The 9,095-nt window shown below is 37.3% G+C and overlaps 1 non-coding gene across 1 annotated transcript; it reads right to left on the bottom strand.

The window, feature by feature from the left end:
* Positions 1–1,380: 1,380 nt before the first annotated feature.
* Positions 1,381–1,487, bottom strand: LOC141688449 (small nucleolar RNA R71). Its single transcript, XR_012561891.1, has one exon. It is a non-coding gene; the product is annotated as a small nucleolar RNA R71 (small nucleolar RNA).
* Between the last annotated feature and the right edge of the window lie 7,608 nt (positions 1,488–9,095).

The following is a 9,095-nucleotide window of genomic DNA, read 5'->3' as shown; positions in this document are numbered from 1 at the left end:
TCATGGGGTTCTAACGGATTTTTTTTATAGATTTCAATAGTTAATTATTTTATAATCCTTTGTGTGTGGTGATTTATGATAGCCTATTTTGGTTGTGCTTATTCGTCTTTGATGCGTAGCTAACATCTAAGATTGTTTGTTAATCTCTATTGAAGCGACAGTGAATATAGAGGTTTAGAACTTGTCGTGCTAGCATAGGTTTATGTATAAATCGACATGCATAATTCGTGGGTAGTTTTAACCATCTTATTCACCCTATGTAATCAAGATAGATAACTTGTACTTAAACCATTATATTTTCAATCTTTATAGACATATAGGGACTAAGCATAATTGGTGTCTATTCAACTTCTATCTTAATTGTGGATGTTTGATAGTAGGGTATTCGTATAACGAAAGTTAGCGTATACTAGTTTCGTTTTATCTGATTAGTTGTCATCATCATCACATGTTAGGGTTAAAGAACATAACTTTGAATGAAGTATTTAATGAAGTTAGAATCCCATGTTTATTCTCATATAATTAATTCAATCTTAATTATCTTAGTTAATGCTATTTAGTATAATCTCTTAGTTAAATCAAAACTCAATTTGTTATTTGTCTTAGTATTGAACGATAACCATACATTGTTGCATAAGTGCATAATATGAACTTAACCTAAACCAGTCCTTGTGGGAATAAACTTGACTTATATCTTATACTACTTGTGATCGAGTACGCTTGCGTGTATTTTCGCATTAGAATTACAGCGAACAAGTTTTTGGCGCCGCTGCCGGGGAACACCGGTGTTAAATTTAGTTTATGTGCTTGACATCAGTGGTTGTTAAAGTTCATTGACTCGGATATTTTACTTACTTATTTACTTTGTTTATGTTTCAGGTACTATAGAGAGTGTGTATGCGTACACATTCTCAATCTCGTAAGGAAACACTGGACGAAGTGGAAGTAGTTGAAGAAGTTGAGAAGGTTGAAGAAGAAGTTGTTATTGCAATGGGAGAACCAACAGCGAATCTGAAAGCTTTGATGGATTATTCTCAACCGAAGATCAATGATATTCAGTCTAGCATTTTCAGACCAGCCATTGCGGATAATACCTTTGAAATCAAGTCTAGCACGATTCAAATGGTGCAGAATTTAGTCCAGTTTGGGGGTTCTCCAACGGAAGATCCCAACATGCACATTAGAGATTTCATCGAAATCTGTGACACTTTCAAGTTCAACAATGTTTCTGAAGATGCTGTGAAGCTGAGGCTTTTCTCATTCTCACTACGGGATAAAGCTAAGTGCTGGTTGCATCCTCTACCACCAGGTTCTATCACTACTTGGGAGGATCTTTTCCAGAAGTTTCTTACCAAATTCTTCCCTATGGTAAAGACAGCTGCAATCAGGAATGCTCTTACTCAATTTGCACAGCAATCGGGAGAATCTTTATGTGAAGCTTGGGAGCGCTATAAGGAGATGCTTAGGAAGTGTTCTCATCATGGAATGCCTGATTGGATGATTATCAATTGCTTTTAGAGGTCGTTTGGAAACTTGAATTTCATTTCAAATGAGGAATTTCAAATGACAGGATTTGAGTTGTCATTTCAAATTCTCATGCTTATACTAATATTTGAATGTCCTGGATTTCAAATGAAATCCAAATCCAAATTCCCAAACAACTTATTTGATCAAATCCAGAATTTCAAATGAAATCCAGTTTCTCAAACGGGCCATTATAATGGTTTGGGAGCACAATCAAGACCCATGCCCGATGCAGCATCAGGTGGAGCCTTATGGGCTAAGAGCTATGATGAAGCTTATGAGCTAATTGAATTGATGGCTACTAATGAATATCAGAACCCAACTCAGAGACTACCTCAAGGCAAGGTAGCAGGAATTCTGGAGGTCGATGCAGCTACGGCTATAGCTGTTCAGCTAAAGGCGTTAACAATGAAAGTGGATTCTTTGGCTAATTATGGAGTTACTCAGATCACTAGTGTCTGTGAGCTTTGTGTAGGTGTGCACGAAATGGAGCAGTGTGTTATATGTAGTGAGTCTGCTCAGTATGTGAGCAACTTTCAGAGGTCGCAACAACCAGTTCCTGCCACTTATCATTCTAACAACCGCAACCATCCTAACTTCAGCTGGAGCAATAATCAGAATACGGTACAACAACCTTATCAGCAATTTGGAGCAAAGAAATTCAACCCTCCTGATTTTCAACAACATTATGCATCAAGACAACAACTCCAACTTCAACAGCAACCGCATGGAAGTTCATGTCAATCTACTAATGAAAAATCTGAATTGGAGGAGTTGAGTCTTATGTGCAAAAGCCAAGCGGTTACTATCAAGACTCTTGAGAATCAAATAGGCCAAATTATCAATACTTTGTTGAACCGTCAACCAGGAACTTTTCCTAGTGATACAGAAGCTAATCCAGGCAAGAGGGAAGTCAAGGAGAGTTGAAAGAAATCACCTTGAGATCTGGAAAGGTTCACGAGCCCCCAAATTCAGGAAGAGGAAGATTCTGAAGATTCTGTTCAGAATGCAGGTGCATCTACACCTTTGCCAATTCCTGAAAATTAGATTATAGCTGAAAAAGTTGTGCAGAAGGATGCCGAGGTGAAACCGAAGAAGAAAGCTGTTGAAAGCAATCCTCTTGAGGGTAATACAGGGGATAAACAGGTCTACCCACCTCCGCCATATCCTAAAAGACTTCAGAAGTAGAAGTTTGATAAGCAATTTGCTAAGTTTTTGAGGTTTTCAAGAAGTTGCACATTAACATACCTTTTGCTGAAGTTTTAGAATAGATGACGAGCTACGCCAAGTTCATGAAGGATATTCTATCTCGGAAGCTAAAACTTGAGAAGTTGGAAACCGTTGCTCTAACGGAAAAGTGCAGTGTTATGCTATAACAGAAACTACCTCCTAAGAGCAACTCCAAGAGTTTGGTCCAAATTTGGACTGAACCTCGGTCCAAATTTGGACCGCACCCCTCTCCAACTCCAACAGTTTGGTCTAAATTTCGGTCCAAATCTCAAAATGTTTATTTAAATATTTTAAGGTCTTATAATAATAAATATATTATTTTTGTATGATATAAGATATTATCTTTATATATTATTATTATTATTAATTACTTGTTTTATTTTAAAATTGTTAATAAATGAATAATAGAATTCTAATTAAACTTCAAATATATATGAAAAATAGTTACGGGCAATATTTTGACTATCTTGGAGGAAGTCGATTTAATTTGTCGGACTAAATTAATAATTTAGTTCTCATCGCATTTTCATTTATGTTGTGTTTCAAATTAAGTTTTATGTGTTGTAATCTTTATTTTAATGTTTAAATGTATTCGTAATTTGAATTCAAGAAATGCAATGATATTTATTTAATTACGTTTAAATATTTTTTAATTTAAATTATTATTTAAATAAACAATAATATCCTAATATCGGTTAATTGCATTTATAAATACCCGAAATCAAAATTTTATGTAATAAACTAAAAGAAATACATTAAAAACTATTATTTTAATCTCGGTCCAAATTTGGACCGAGATTTAGGCCACTGTTGGGTGAATTTGGACCGAAATCGGTCCAAATTTGGACCTTTGGCCTAAGCTTAAAGATCCAGGAAGCTTCACGATACCTTGCACCATTGGCAATCTGTCGTTTGATAAGTGTTTGTGTGACTTGGGAGTTACCATCAATCTGATTCCCTTGTCTATTTTCAAGAAACTTGAACTACCTGATCCTAAACCTGTGAACATGTCTTTGCAACTGGCTGACCATTCCATAACTTATCCGCGAGGAGTAGTGGAGGATTTATTAGATAAGGTGGATAAACTCGTCTTCCCTACTGATTTCGTCATTCTAGACTTTGAGGAGGATAAGAAGATTCCCATTATCTTGGGAAGACCATTCTTAACTATGGGCCGAACTCTTATCGATGTGCAAAAGGGTGAACTTACCATGAGAGTTCAAGGTCAGGATGTCACGTTCAATGTCTTCAATGCAATGAAATTCCCTACTAATGAAGATGAGTGCTTTAAAGTGGAGTTAGTCGACTCCGTAGTGACTTCAGAGCTTGATCAATTGCTAAGGACTGATACCTTAGAAAGAGCCTTAACGGGGGGTTCTGATAGTGAAGATGAAGAAGGGGAAGAGCAAATGCATTATTTAAATGCATTCCCATGGAAGAGGAAGTTAGACTTGCCGTTCGAGTCTCTTGGATTGGAAGAGCTGAAAAATTATCCAAAGCGTCTCAAGCCATCTATTGAAGAAGCTCCTACACTTGAACTCAAACCACTGTCTGATCACATGAGGTATGCGTTTTTAGGTGATGCATTTACTTTGCTTGTTATTATTGCATTTGACCTTTCAGGAAGTGATGAAGATATGCTCTTGAGAATTCTGAGAGAGTTTAAATCAGCAATTGGATGGACTATAACAGATATCAAGGGAATCAACCCTTCTTATTACATGCATAAAATTCTGCTAGAGGAAGGAAGCAAGCCAACTGTTGAGCAATAAAGAAGGCTAAATCCTATCATTAAGGAGGTTGTGAAGAAGGAAATTCTTAAATGGCTAGATGTAGGAATCATTTATCTTATCTCTGACAGTTCGTGGGTGAGCCCGGTGCAGTGTGTGCCTAAGAAAAGAGGCATCACAGTTGTAGCTAATGAGAAGAATGAGCTCATCCCTACTCGGACAGTCACGGGCTGGAGAGTTTGCATGGATTATCGAAAGCTGAATAAAGCCACAAGGAATGATCACTTTCCGTTTCCATTCATTGATCAGATGCTTGACAGGTTGGATGGTCATGAGTACTATTATCTTCTGGATGGATATTCGGGATATAATCAGATTTACATTGCTCCAGAAGATCAAGAGAAGACCACATTTACTTGTCCATTTGGCACTTTTGCTTTTTGTCGAGTCTCTTTCGAACTTTGTGGTGCACCTGCTACTTTTCAGAGATTCATGATGGCCATTTTCTCAGACATGATTGGCACTAACGTGGAGGTGTTCATGGATGACTTTTCCGTGTTCGGGACTTCTTATGACGAATGCTTGCACAATCTTGGGTTGGTGCTGAAAAAATGTGTTTAGACCAATCTGGTGCTCAATTGGGAAAAATGTCACTTCATGGTGCAACAGGGTATCATTCTTGGGCACAAGGTATCTAGCAAGGGTCTTGAGGTGGATAAGGCCAAGGTGGGGGTCATTGAAAATCTTCCTCCGTCAATCTCAGTTAAAGGAGTCCGCAATTTTCTTGGTCATGCGGGTTTCTATCGGCGATTCATCAAAGATTTCTCCAAAATCTCTAAGCCTTTGTGCAATCTATTAGAAAAGGATGTTCGCTTCAAATTCGATGAATAATATCTAGCAGCTTTTGAGATCTTGAAAAAGAGTTTGACTACAACACCTGTGATTACTGCACCTGATTGGAATGAGCCCTTCGAGATGATGTGTGATGCTAGTGACTATGCAGTTGGAGCAGTTCTTGGCCAGAGGAAGCATAACATTTTCCATATGGTTTACTATGCTAGTAAGACCCTTAATGGTGCTCAACTAAATTACACTACTATAGAGAAGGAGTTACTGACAATTGTCTATGGTTTTGAGAAACTTTGATCCTATTTGCTTAGGACAAAGGTGGCAGTTTGCACTGATCATGCTGCTATTCGCTATCTGGTCTCGAAGAAAGATTCAAAACCTCGCTTGATTCGATGGATACTCTTACTTCAGGAATTCGAGCTAGAAATCAAGGATCGGAAAGGTACAGAGAATCAGGTAGCAGATCATCTATCACGTTTTGAAGATAAAGGTAAAACTTCGGGGGATAAGACGTTGATCAATGAATCTTTTCCCGATGAGCAACTTTTTGGGGTACAAGAAGAAGAACCATGGTTTGCAGATATTGTGAACTATCTGGTGAATAATGTTATTCCCCTAGAACTCTCATATGCTCAAAGGAAGAAGTTTCTACATGAGGCGAAATGGTATCGATGGGATATGTCATTCTTGTTTAGACATGGAGCTAACCAGATTATTAGACGATGCATTCTGTATAGTGACACTGGGGGAATCTTACGAGACTGTCATTCTACTATTTATGGTGGAGAGAAGACAGCTGCTCGTATCCTTCAAGCAGGATTCTTCTGGCCTACTTTGTTTAAGGATGCTCATTAGTTCGTTTCGAGATGTGATCGCTGCCAACGAGTTAGTAATATATCCAAGAGAGATGAGATTCCTCTTAATGTGATGCTCGAAGTTGAGATTTTCGATGTTTGGGGAATCGACTTCATGGGGCCATTTGTCTCGTCCTACAATAATCAGTTATTATGTTGGCGATTGATTATGTGTCCCCAAATGGGTCGAGGTGAAAGCTTTACCAACCAATGATGCTAAGGTGGTGATTAACTTCCTTCATAAGCAGATATTCACGCGTTTCGGTACTCCAAGAGTCATAATCAGTGATGAGGGATCGCATTTCTGCAATCGCAAGTTCACTACATTGATGGATAAGTATCACGTGAATCATCGTATTGCCACAGCCTACCATCCTCAAACTAATGGGCAAGCTGAAGTGTATAATCGAGAGATTGAACGTATCTTGGAGAAGGTGGTGAATCCATAAAGAATAGATTGGTATTTGAAGCTAGATGAAGCTGTTTGGGCGTATAGAACAACATTCAAGACTCCTCTAGGTATGTTTCCTTTCCAGTTGGTGTATGGGAAGGCGTGTCATTTGCCTGCGGAGTTAGAGCATAAAGCATATTGGCCTTTGAAGAAGCTAAATCTTGACATGGAAGCTGCTGGAGAGAAAAGAATGCTTCAACTAAATGAGCTCGGGGAGTTTCGACTACAGGTTTACGAGAATAACAAAGTGTACAAGGAGAAAGTCAAGAGATGGCATGATAGAAGATTAGTGCGCAAGTCTTTTGTGCCCGGTCAGAAAGTTCTAGTGTACACCTCTCGTCTCCGAATTTTTCCGGGAAAACTTAAGTCGAGGTGGTCAGGGCCATTCATGGTCAAAAATATATTTCCACATGGAGCTGTGGAGATTTTTGATACGCATCTAGATCAAGCGTTCAAGGTGAATGGGCAGAGATTGAAGCATTAATATGGAGATATGGCGAACCTCGAGGTGGTGAGCGCCATTCTTTCAATAACTTGATTCGAAGATTCACGTCAAGCTAGCGACGTAAACCAAGCGCTTCGTGGGAGGAAACCCATGTTTGTTGTATAGTAGGTTCGTAAAAAAAAGCTGAAAAAATCATTTTTTCCAGAAGCATGGGGCGCCCGTGCCAGAAGTGAGGCGGTCGCGCGCGGTTGGCAGGAAGACGGTACGCCCGCGCCGAGATGCGGGGCGGCCGCGCGACAGTTCTAGAGAAAGAAAAAAAAACAGAAAAACAAAAAAAAAAAACCTCAACCCGTTTTTAACCCTTTTTCTTGTTAGTGTTTGTGCCCTAGAGACAACATTATGATGTTTTAGTTTAAGACATTAGGATTATTAATGTTTATGTTCTATCGATTATTCCCTTGATTAATTTATTAATTCTTAATTTACTGCGATATAAATGTTAGATTAATAAATGTCCTTGGAATATGATATGCAATTCTATATCTCTAAGTACGTGACTTAGAAATGAGATTATGAGAATAATATCAATATTCCTAAAGGTCCTTAGTCGAGTATTATTATTAGGGGACAATAATAATGCATTAAGACTGGTGTGTTTGTTGACTGATGATCACATCTCATTGATCATAGGTATGATGATACTGTTAGTGTTTGTGCCCTAGAGACAGCACTATGATGTTTTAGTTTAAGACATTAGGATTGTTAATGTTTATGTTCTATCGATTATTCTATTTATAATTTATTAATTCTTAATTTACTGCGATATAAATGTTAGATTAATAAATGTCCTTGGAATATGAAATGCAATTCTATATCTCTAAGTACGTGACTTAGAAATGAGATTATGAGAACAGTATCAATATTCCTAAAGGTCCCTAGTCGAGTATTATTATTAAGGGATAATAATAATGCATTAAGACTGGTGTGTTTGTTGACTGATGATCACATCTCATTGATCATAGGTATAGTGATACTAAAGTAAAAAACACAGGCATATGTACATGTACATGGTGCTGGACAGACCCAATGTGAGATTCTACTGTCTGTTGTGTCATAAGTAATTCTCACAGTGATAATGATGTAATGGTCCTTAGACCTGAAATCATTATATTTCTATACGAGAATTAATATACATTGATTCCATTAAAAGTTATCCTTGACCGGGTAATGATAAAAGTGGACATTGGGTATATTTTAAATCATATGAGAAATATGAATGATCTAGATTTGATTTAACCCTCCTATTTTAGGAGTGATATTATTGGCCTCTTGTGTGAGATAGACTATGAAATGCGTGACCATGCTCAAATGTTGATATGATATGTTAGTCTACTCATTGATCAAGGAAACTTGGATTAAACTATGATGAGGATGACACATTACATGCCTCTAGTTTAATCTATAATATTTGGTTAAAGGGATTATATTACATTGTACATTATTCACAAAAGGTTTAATCTGTTAGATATATTTGATAATGTCATGGCTAATATGATTTATGTTTAGTTTTCAGTTCTTACTTAAACAAGATAAATCAGTACTTACTGGAAGTCAGGACTTAAGAATATCAGTATTTATATTATCAGAAGATAATCATCAGAAGATGGATATCAGAACTTAAGTACTGAAGGACGTTCAGATAAGGACATCAGCTGATTAAAGGAAAGAAGATCGAGACAAACATAAGAAGAGATATGCATGAAGAAGGAATTCTATGAAGAATAGAATACTTGGAAGAAAAGATATCTGATTGATATATTTTAGGAAGCAGAATTATATTCCATATCAATTAGCGATTATCTTGTAACTGTGTAGTATATAAACACAGACATAGGGTTTACACTATAAGTGTTATCATATTCGAGAAGTTTATTCATTGTAACCCTAACAGCTCTCGTGATATTTGTTCATCACTGAGAGGTAACAGTTCCATACTGTAACAGAGTTTATTG

This window comes from Apium graveolens, chromosome 9 (genome assembly GCF_009905375.1).
Source record: "Apium graveolens cultivar Ventura chromosome 9, ASM990537v1, whole genome shotgun sequence".
NCBI lineage: Eukaryota > Viridiplantae > Streptophyta > Magnoliopsida > Apiales > Apiaceae > Apium > Apium graveolens.
This window is presented reverse-complemented; position numbering and strand designations above follow the sequence as displayed.